The sequence below is a fragment of the Anabrus simplex genome, chromosome 3 (genome assembly GCF_040414725.1).
Source record: "Anabrus simplex isolate iqAnaSimp1 chromosome 3, ASM4041472v1, whole genome shotgun sequence".
In the NCBI taxonomy this organism is placed as follows: Eukaryota; Metazoa; Arthropoda; class Insecta; order Orthoptera; family Tettigoniidae; genus Anabrus; species Anabrus simplex.
The window spans coordinates 421,428,962-421,441,144 of NC_090267.1; positions in this window are offsets into that span (position 1 = coordinate 421,428,962).

Below are 12,183 nucleotides of genomic sequence, written 5' to 3' on the forward strand. Positions count from 1 at the left end.
CTAATTCCACCTTCAAGCTGTCCTCTAAGGACATATACACAGGGGTAAAATACCCAACCTACTGAGGTCTATTAAATGAGAAGAAGGTTAATTACATGACCTCTAAAATAACAATTTGAGAGGAGGCGATCTGTACTCCTAATGCATTTGTTTTAAAAACTAATCTGGCTCTAGGCCACTAATGCAAGGGCTAATCCCATACTACTGAGGTGACTTTAGAAAAGAACAATTTACATTACATTAAGGATGAATCGGTTGTGAGAAATAAGTTCACCTCAAAACAAAATGAGTGGGAGCTCGAGAGGGTTAAGCACACTCTATCCCAATAAGTAGCTTTAAAAGATAATAGATGCTAAGAGTAGTTACATTTTAGGAAAAGGTTACATGGTAGAAACGCTTCGAACCCGCCCCGAGAGTTAAACTGCTGAGCTAGCAAGAAAAGAAGATATTAAAAGGCCATTACCTTGGTGTAGAACTGCTCCCCGAAGAAAGAGGCGCTTCCCGCCCCCTGCTATGTACTTTACACACTGAACGATGGTACTGAAGTGGCGCAGAGACCCTAAAATCAGCAGTTTATATACTCTCGCGGAAAGTTCGAGGCGTTTTTGGAATGAGAACACCCTCCCACAAGGATTTTATTGGTTCACCAAGAAACCTCCTACACAATACGAAGAAGAAACATATTATTGGTTGAAAATAAATTCGAGAAATTCGGGATTGGCTAAATTCAAAACAAGGAGAAAGAAAGGGTTAATATTGCCAACTTAAACAATGACTGAAAGAAATTTAGCAAAGAATAAACTTTTGAAATTAAATTTTCTCCAAAAAAACAGTTCTTTCACTTCGCACTAGGGTGCACCGTTGTAGTTCTTCAGTAGTGTCCTCTAGAAGAGAATGTTCACACTTCTTACCACAAGCAAAACAAAATTACATCGAAAACAACACAGTTCAGAAACTTCAAAATTTCCAAGTAGTGGCATCTTCAGGGTAACTTGAAAATTAATACATAAGACAAAGTTCAGATTTCTCCCGGTAGGGGAGTTTCAACTGGCGCAAAGTTTAAATAAGCGGCGTGGAGGTGTACCGCCCGGTACAATTATTATTATTATTATTATTATTATTATTATTATTATTATTATTATTATTATTATTATTAATGAGGCCACGATACAGATAGATGTGAAACAAGGTTGTATCCTCACTTCAAAACTTTTTAATATATACTAAGATGGTGGTGGAGGTGGTGGTGGTGGTGATATTTGTTTTAAGAGAAAGTACAACTAGGCAACTATCTTCGTTATAACACTAACCAGAGAGAAAAATGGAGGGGATCCGACTCTTCTAACAATGAAGGTATCGGCCAAAGCAAGACATGGGCCACGAAAGGCGTGAAAGTGAAAGACTCTCTAGAATTCGCAAACCTAATACTTTCGAGTCGGAAATGAACAAGAGTTGACCAAGGAAGGTCGGATAGGACAGATGAAAATGAGGTGCTTGGCCTAAGTAGGAGGAATCCCAGGACTCAGTTGAGGGGCCCGGTGGTCGCCAACCCAAGCTCCCAAGTTCAGAGCTCCTGGGGATCAATAACGGTCGCCAACCTTCTGTGATGAAACAGAATCATAATGAAAATGTTAATACGATTCTTCTTCATCTTCTTATTATTATTATTTACCGTATAAAGGCTATACTAATAATAATATGTGAACTCTACCCTTAGTCGTAGATGTAGTATATCGCCAAAGAATTACTTGAAAGCCTTGTTCCTGCATAGCAAGTGAAAGTAAATGTTCTCACTCCGGTGAGGTATATTCAATTTTGTGTGTACAACAAAGTGACATGTAGAACACAATGGATGTTACGTCATATCCCTGCGGAAGGTCTGCGGCTCAGTAGAGGCTGATAACAGCTCCACACTCTCGCAGTATAGATCAATAGTCTTGCTGCGTATACTGCCCAAGCTACAGTACATAAAAACTGGACTGCTTTACCCTTGATATACGGGGTCAGAGGAAATTATTTGCAGTGTGGTTGGTACCCGCATACCGTACCACAGAACTACTTACAGTTTGAGGGGTTTCAATAATAATAATAATAATAATAATAATAATAATAATAATAATAATAATATTAATAATAATAATAATAGAGTTGCGGAGGCGAAGGACCTAACTGATGAGAAAACGAGGAGGAATAGAGTATTCTCGACAGAAGAACGAGCACGAGCAAGCCAACGGATGAAGGAATATTGGCGAAAGAGGAAGGAGAAAGAACTTCAGAAAGCAATGAAGTTGCGTAATCGTAGCCCATAGATGGCTGAAACGAAAATAATAATAATAATAATAATAATAATAATAATAATAATAATAATAATAATAGACGGGCTAAGTGGCTCAGACGGTTGAGGCACTCGCCTTCTGACCCCAACTTGGTAGGTTCGATTCTAGGTCAGTCCGGTGCTATTTGGAGATGCTCAAACACGTCAGCTGACACGTAAAAGAACTCCTGTGGGACAAAATACCGGGAACTCGGCGTCTCCGAAAACCGCCAAAATGGATAGTGAGACTTAAAAACAATAATAATAATTATACAAATAATAATAACACAAGTAATAATAAATGTCGAGTTTTAATTGTGTCATAATAATGCATAAAACATTGTATAAAGAATGCCAGGAAAGTTTTCAGTGCGTTTCATGATCATCGCTGGATACTGCTACAGTGGCAAGTTAACCATTCACTCTTGCTGGCAAGATGTAGTGGTTACAGTGCGCTATATCTTCTGGAATGGGCTAGCGCAATTTATTCCTTTCACTGACCTGCCTCAGTCTCATACTTGGCTTTGACTATATGAAAGTGACCGAAGTATGAGCGATGCAACCAGTCCCTGTTATGAATGGTGTGAAAATATCGCTCATAGAGTCGGTTGGTGCATGCATTTCAGTGGACTTGGCAGACTGATATGCAACAGCAACTTCTGGCTCGGTGAGGAAAGCAACGGGAAAACTACCTCACTCCTCATTTACCTAGTATGCCTCATCAGTGACGTCTAGACTGTCTATGATAGCGTTTGTTGGAGCTGTGGAGGATCAAACCAGCCTTCGGGCTGAATACCCAACATACTACAACTAACCATTCACCGTGTCGCTAATATTGTAAAGGTGACTCTACATACCATCAGCAAGAGATTTTAACACCCTTTACAACACAGATATCCCAGCACTGTATGGGAGGGCGAAAAATCACGTTTGGGTACTTCAAGATTAAGCAGCCAGTCACACACACACACACTCGTCTGCTCGTAGAGAGGATGGAGATGGAAACTGGAATCCACGCAATTCCTTTTACTAACATCCCTGCGAAGGCACCCGATGGGTCACCCACGGACTTCTGTGCGTTTGGACTCCTAAAAAAGCCCTTAGGAAATAGACATCCACGCAGTATCACTGGACTCTGGAAAGCCTGTCAGGAGGAGTGGGATAAGATAGACATGATAACTGTGCGAAAAAGTCTGCTGCAATGGAAATAACGCTGTCTGGCTATTGCTAGAAACGCGGGCCTTCCAACAAAGTATGATCGTTGGTGGAGACATGGCTTTTCATAAGATAATTACTCTTCAAATATTGTCCCCAGAGATCCCGAACGACCTTTTGTATGTTATATACGGGTATAAAGATTTAAGTGCTGACGCTTTTTGTGATACCAAACTCTCGGATAGAATGGACAAACGAATAACATGGAACTTAAAGTAGCAGGAAATATCTATCATACAATCCAGCGATTCATTCTCTGGAACATCAACCTCAGTTCCTTAAACTAGTGTGAAATGATTGCTCATAGATATTATTGATTTTGTTCTATGGTACAACATGGAACTTAAAATAGCAAGGACTGTCTATGATACAATCTACCATTTATTCTCTGGAAAATGCTCTAAGATACAACATAGCAATTTATTATCTTTGACACTCAGGTGCCATGACCGAACTTCAGAGAGATTACAGAGGTACCCGGCTAAACTGTTTGTTGGTGCAGGTCGTATGGCCTTTATTCATGACTACTCGGAATGCGCATCATATTTTCATAATTTATATCATTTGTAAATTAATAAATCAACCGATTGTAACCAGATTAACTTCTAAATTTCATTCTAACATATGTAACTTTCAAATCAATCCTACAATTATATTCTCTTGACAATGTCTTCATCACAGCCGTACATTGGAGCAATTGGAAAATCTGCTCTGAAACTTTCATCTCAACTCCATCATTAGGAAATCATAACCACAGGGTCTCTCTTGTAAAATCGGACCGAAAGCATGTTTTTTTCACTCTGCGCTACGACAGCTGCCTCAGCCGAACGTCGGCCGACCTGCTTTAAGCGTGTATACAATCTTGTATGAGATCTTACCTTATAAAAGATGCTGGAAGTGTCGTCCTACCCGGGCCATACACGAATTGTATCTGGTAACTACAGGGTCTTTATTTATGGTTGGAAGGGGGTTTATCGCTCGAACTTGGCCGCCGATCACAGGTTGCTACCGGCCACTAGCGCGCGCCGTTTCCGGCACTCGGCAGTTGTTGAGAGCTGAACTCCGAGATAGTAGGGTGTTCAATGAAGCTACTGCGTACTGTATGTCGTATTGTATAGTATTTTATTGTGATCGTGTATAGTGCTGTAATGTATGTGAAATATTCATTACGTGAACGTGTATATCTGCATAATACTTGCATTAAGTGCAGAAAATCGTGCGCTAGGACAAGACAAAAGTTTCGAGCGACATTTCCAGGGAGACCCAATAGGACAATAAAACAACTGGCCAAGAGATTCAAACCTACAGGTTCAGTAAACAAGAAAAATAGACGTAAAGGTTGTTATCTCTTTACTGAAGCGTGTTTGGTACGAGGATCATAAGTAAAAAATCTGTGGCCCCCTCGTAGCCTAGATTTAACGGCATGTGATTTTTATTTTTGGGAAATATTAAAAAATGTAGTTTATAGGAACAACCCTCACACAATAGATGAACTGAAAGACACTATACGAGTTGCAATTACATCCATTAGTGCTGAAGAACTTGGTAGAGTAACCGAAAACTTCATTAGGAGATGCCGATTATTTTGGCAGCGCAAGAGGAACATTTTCAGCATAAACTGTAAAAATGGTGAGTAAAATGCATGATGAATGCGTGATAATGCATGATAATTATTTTTTAGCATAAACTGTAAGCATGTGTGAGTAAAATGCATGATAACGATTTAGAGCACCGTATTCTGCCGTACATACACACGCGCGGTAGCCGGCAACTGAACCGTCACTGACGGCCAAGGTCGAGCGAGAAAGTCCCTTCAAAGCCAACATTCTGGCTGATACGAGTGAGTTCTGCTATTGTAATGTTTCTGAATTCATTCGTAATGTTTTCTTTCAACTCCTCCAATGTGTGAGGATATGGTAGATACACTTTTTCTTTCAGTTTATTCCACAAGTAAAAATCACACATTAGTAGATTTAGAGGACGAGGGGGAAATAGACCAGCACTGGTTACTCTGCCTGCAAACACTTCCAATATTGTAAGAAAGGAATCTTCTGCTATATAAGGAGGGGCTGAATCTTGTTGAGACCATCCACGCGATTTTTCTTGTTCCGTTAACTGATGGAAGAACGGTGTCAAAATGTCATCTTAGTACCTCTCTGCATTTACTGTAGTCTCGAAAGGAAATAGGCACAATTATTCGTCTTGCACTAAGAGCACACCAAACACCAATCTTCCTATCATAATGACGGACTATTCTGAACACCATTAATGAGAGTTATGACTGTTCATACGACCTTTAATATGAAACTAAAACTTTTAAATACTGTACAAAAATACGGTATTGCAATGATAACTGTCTCACCATGTTAGCAGCTGAGATTCAGACTGGCGACTCATGCTTGCCAGGTCAAACACGTGCAGACTGCTTACAAGGTCATGAACTGCAGCTGCCATAGCCCAGAGCACAAAACACCGTACGTTCGGTTCGGCTTTATAAAAGCAAACCTGTACATGTTTCCCTCATGTAACTTAATCCAGTGTTGGAACTTTGAGAAATTCACAAATTTACGCTTCCAAAAGTGTGACACGTAATATTGTTTATCCAGCGGCAATTGATTGATAATTTCACAGTTTAAAATCATAAAACTACAAATCGATATCCATAATGCGCAATAATTTCAGAAAGACACCAAACTACAGAAAAACAAATGTAATTCTATTTCTATTTGTGATATATTTTCAAGTGTTTGTTTATATAATATCACATTCTATTACAAAAGATAATGCGTATAATTCCATTACCTCGAAACTTTGTAACATGAAGAGCGTGATACATTGTGGGCAGAGCCCGCGGGTAACTGTAAATAAGCCAGTAAAATGGAGATTGGCGTATATGTAAAGGCCTGTAAGAAAATAAACTATTAAACCTCCATGAGGAGTTTGGCGATCCACGCAGCCAGCTGTAATATTTCCATTCATTGTACTGAGCCATTAATATGTGAATTTACAGGGATATCCTTTTAGATATTCAATGTAATGCTTCCCCGTTGCCTTCTGTATCCTAATACCGTTGACCAAAATTTGGTTTCTCCGCCTTAAGGGATAATTTCTTGCACCCAGGACAATAGAGTCCCCCAACCTGTACCTGTTCATCTGCTCTCAGGGAGAATGTTGGCACTTGGTATACGGGATTTGCATTATACCGGGAGATATTCCGTCCTTAATGTAGTTTGCGCGCCTTGAAGATGGCTAAGTATGGTCAGAAGGTGTAGATAAACAATACAAACTACGTGGCCTAGGCAACGTAGAACGTGAAGAGTAGAGTCCTCATTTATTTCTAAATGCAGGCTGCATGGTCGTCCTAGGCTGAACGCCACAAGTAGTATTTAAAAAGAATATCATGGTTTACATGGCTGTGGTTTTAAAGCAACTGTTCTCAACCTGAGGTGGTGGGGTGGGGGGGGCGCCCCACTAGGCAAGCGTTGAAGAATTACAGGGGAGGCGTGTTGAGCGATGAAAAACACACGGAATAGTTTGCTGAACAGTAAAAACCTGTGACAAAGAAAAGAACTTAGTACAAAAACTTATCTTCGTCACTTCTAAATCGTACACGTAGAAAAAAGATTTTCCGAAAATTATTATACTTTATAGTAATGTTGGGACAAGTAATTCGTATTTATGAATTGTGTAATGAAACGCGTAAAAAATTTATAAGAAAACCATTTTTTATAATGAAGTATAATAAAATTTATTGCATTTTTATAATTTTTACACAAAGTTTTCTATGTAGATAAGAAATGTGGTTTTTCCTGCTAGTTGTTTTACGTCGCACCGACACAGATAGGTCTTATGGCGACGACGGGAAAAGGAAGGGCTAGGAATGGGAGGGAAGCGGCCGTGGCCTTAATTAAGGTACAACACCAGCATTAGCCTGGTGTGAAAATGAGAAACCACGGAAAAACTTTTTCAGGGCTCCCGAATACTGCATACTGGCCGCACTTAAGCGACTGGAGCTATCGAGCTCGGTGATGAGAAATGTAATAAAATGACAAAAAAAATGGAAATACAGTAATACATCAACTGATAAATATGAATATATGAACAATTTATAGGGACTAATTTTGAAATTTTTCTAAATTGTATTGTGCAGTTTCCATCAATATATCTACGTGAATCTCAGTTTTCTACGCTGGTTTACATCAAATCAAAATACCCAGCACAGCTAACTGTTGAAAGTGATTTGAGGTGTGCACTGTCACAGTTGGAACCAAACATTAAAAACATTAACCTTTAATTCTGTCCTTACAAAATCAAATCAAATGATGCAGTTTGAAATGTTAATTGCAGTGAATGTATAATCTACACCTGATCTTATTCAAGGCCTGCTGCAGAAAAAAGAAAGACGTTTTATAGATGTGTGTTTCAGCTCAGCCTTCACAATAACTTCATAATAGGCTACCAAGCATTCTTTTCAGTTGAAGGAAAAGGAACAAATCGCATGCTGATATATGAGAAGAATATCGGGGTGATACACATCGGTAGAAAGTTGTCATGAAGTCATTGTAGCTGGCTGGAAGGTTACATGCCGGATGCGACCAAGCCAAAATCGTGCCGCTAGCGACCTAGTGGATTAAGCATCGTGCCGCATGCGACCAACAATTTGGTTAAAGCGTCTTTACCTCAATTTTGGATTCCCTGGTATAGCTTAATCAGGCATTGAAACATTATATGGATACGATCTTTCAGAGCCCCACATTGGCCTAGAAATAAGTTCTCAGGTATTACCACGAGGAGATTTGAGGTTGGGCTTTTAATAGCCGCTGGAGTTTTCTCTCTTTTTTGCGTTTTTTGAAATATTTTCAGCAAAAAAGCTTCTTCAACATAGATTTACAACACTTTTTGTAATTTTTCTGAAAAACTGGTTTGCCAACAAATATTAACAATACTGTACTTGTCTTTTAAAATTTTTCATCAAGGCTGCTTTGTAAATTGTTCTTGTGACGTAATAGAGACCAAGATTACAAAAGTAATCCAGAGTGCGCAGTTATCGTTTATTGGTGAAACATGCTAGGCATATTAGAGGTCTCCGTGGAGGGTACAAGGATAAGGTAACATACAGGTCACAACCGTCATTGTTACAGATTATGTGATCGCTAGCCGTACCGGTCGCATGTAGCAAAACACTGGCTGGAAGGCTGTGACGGATGATCTACTCGACTGTAGAACATAGGACTAAGTAGATAAGAGCTTAGGACAAATCTAAGCTTTGAACAACAACAAACAGAGTACCTAAAACCATACTTGTCATGATTCTTGCTTATTCCAGAGTTTTCCTTTTCACAATCCACACACTGTAGCCTACGTCTTGGAAGAGTTTGGAATCATAAATACGTTTTAGGTATGCATTTCATCTCAGTCGTCTACGATTCCTTCGACATGGTTCTCTCTGCTATCGATACATTGCTGTCAACAGTCCAAAAGGTTTTGACTGTAGTGTTTCTCAGTTTGTCTCAGCTTCGTAAAACTCAAGTAGCCTACCACCTAGCACTCAAGTTCAATTAGGGAAAGAGAAATAAATCGCACGGCGACACACCAGGAGAATACAGCAAGTCCAGCTTGAATGTATAACATAATAAAAATCAGTATCTTGAGAAGTAATAGAGATAATCATTGGCGATTTGGTTCTACAAGTAGAGAAAGCCAAAGTGACCTTTTACACACGTAATGCAAGTCAATATGCGCACCATTAGTTATGCGAAAGACGTAGAATCTGTATCTCATTCTCCTCCGCCCCGAGATGCATGCTTGGTGTTGGGCCTGACATCGAAAGCTATCTACCAATTTCGCAAAGACGTGTGTGCCATGATATGTATGTGATAAAATCGTCACTTAGTCGCAGTTGATACTCCAGCTGTAAACGGTGTAGTACAAGCGTATCAGCTAGCTAGCGGGACGTGTGCCGTGCTCCGCACAGCTACCTAATCTTCAAAGTCGAGAGGCGAATGGGACACCGAGACCTATCTCGCAAAGTTCACAAGTTAAATGCAGCATTCGAGCAGCTACCACAAGTGTTACGTCTGCAATGTTACAAAATATACGGGGAGAGGTGGAATATATTTTTTCGTCTGTCGCGCCATTAACGCTATGCATTTCGAGGTGTATGAGATATGTAAAAAAAATATTTTGAGTTTCTCTATTTGTAGAAACAAACCGCCAATAATTATCTCTATTACTTATAAAGATATTAATTGTTATGTTATTATACATTCAATCTGAACAATCTGTATGGAGGAAAGAATGCAGGAAGAAGTTGGCATGAGGACATTGCAGCTGGCCAGAAGGCTGGATTAATACATAACGGAATAACGTCTATCAGTCAGCAATGCATAGATCGCAAGAAAAAACTATAGTATATTGAATTAGAAGGGTCATTAGCCACTTACTCTTTTACAGGTTGCTGGTCAAATAATTTACTACCCCTGAAATGAAATGAAATGTCGTATGGCTTTTAGTGCCGGGATATCCCAGGACGGGCTCGGCTCGCCAGGTGCAGGTCTTTCTATTTGACACCCATAGGTGACCTGCGCGTCATGATGAGGATGAAATGATGATGTAGACAACACATACACCCAGCCCCCGTGCCATTGGAATTAACCAATTAAGGTTAAAATCCCCGACCCGGCCGGGAATCGAACCCGTGACCCTCTGAACCTAAGGCCAGTACGCTGACCGTTCAACCAACGAGTCGGCACTACCCCTATTATGTTATAATTTACATCGCTAAGATCAATTCAATGAGACGAAAGGTATCGCCCTGCCGGTGTGCCATGATTCAATGGCAATGATATGGAGAATTTAGGGTTCTATTCTCCGTTTTTGAAACTTGATTACGCGAGCCTTCACACATAATATTTAGCATCTGGAAAGGTGAACACTTTTTTTTTTTTTTTTTTTTTTTTTGCTGGTTGTTTTACGTCGCACCTACACAGATAGGTCTTACGGCGACGATGGGACAGGAAAGGGCTAGCAGTAGGAAGGAAGTGGCCGTGGCCTTAATTAAGGTACAGCCCCAGCATTTGCCTGGGGTGAAAATGGGAAACCAAGGAAAACCATTTTCAGGGCTGCCGACAGTGGGGTTCGAACCTACTATCTCCCGAATACTGGATACTGGCAGCATTTAAGCGACTGCAGCTATCGAGCTCGGTGGTGAACACTTTAAAACACACCTGTTAGACATATTCTGTACAGTTCTAACGGTGCATGGAGATATTATGTTCCATATTTTGAAGTATTTTGGAAAAGAACACTCATTTTAGATGATGTGTGTAATAAATAACATACAGACGTGTGCAAATTATTAGAATAAATGATAAATCTAACAGTAATTCACTTTTAAAGTATAATTATAATAATTTATCAATATACAATGACCTCTTTAGTACTTTGTGTGCATTCCCTTGTTTTTTTATAACCATTTGGATCCTCTTTGACATGATTGACACAAGGTCCTTGCACATTTTCTGAATTTCTTCATCTCGATGCCATATATCTATGATGTTTTCAATGAGACCAATTCTGGTTATTGTTCTTTTCCTCAGTCTTGACTTCACAATTCCCCATAAATTTTCAATTGGGTTGCAGTCTAGGCTATTATCAGGCCAAGGCAATGTCTTTATACTGTTTTCCTTCGAAGAATTTCTTAACAGACTTGGCCTTATGGCATGGTGCTCCGTCATGCATAAAAATGCAATCTCCATCAGGAAACTAATCCCTGATCTGAGGCAGCAGGCGGGTTCGAAGCACCTTCTTGTACTGATCCTGCTCCATCGTGCCCTCAACAATGTATAATCTGCCACATCCATGAACTGACATGCAACTCCATACCATCACTGAAGTTGGATGTTTAACTTTCTGTGTGGTACAGTTTGATGAAAACGCCTCATGAGGGGTCGTTCTCACATATTGGCTGCTTTCCTCGGACACAGAAAATATGGACTCATCAGAAAAGATTACCTGCAAGATATTAAGCACTTATTGGAATGGCTTTTTCAACAGAATGTTTTGAAAATATAAGAAAATAAATCAGTAGAGCTCTGACTGAATTTTTGAAAAAATCCACTTAAGCCATGAGGATGAAGTTACTTCTTAGCAAACAGTAAATTATGGGATATATCATGTTGCTTACCTTTTCCCAATTGTCCTTAAGCTCATTATGCATTGGTTTTGCCCATTCCAGTCGTTTCTTAGCCATGGTAGGTGTTATTTTGGCTTTATTTCTCGGCTTTCTTGCAAGAAGTCCTGCAGCACAAAGACTGCTTCTGACAAGTGATGGAGATATTTCAACTCCATAGTTCTTTATTTGATTGCTCAAGTCCTTACTGGTGCTTCTTCGATTCATCTTAGCCATTTGAATCAATTTTCGTTGCATATGGGGGCTCATTATCGGTTTTCGACCACATTTCCCCTTACGTTTGACTGCACGGTTTTCCCCTGATTTCAATGCAGAGCTGATTCACTAACCGATACTTGCAAAAGATTCAATTTCCTAGCAATATCTTGTTGGGAATATCTACCTTCCTTTAATAAACATTCAGTCAATGCCAATTTATGGGGAGAAAGATCTGTTTTCTTAACCATCACCTCACTTTTGCAAA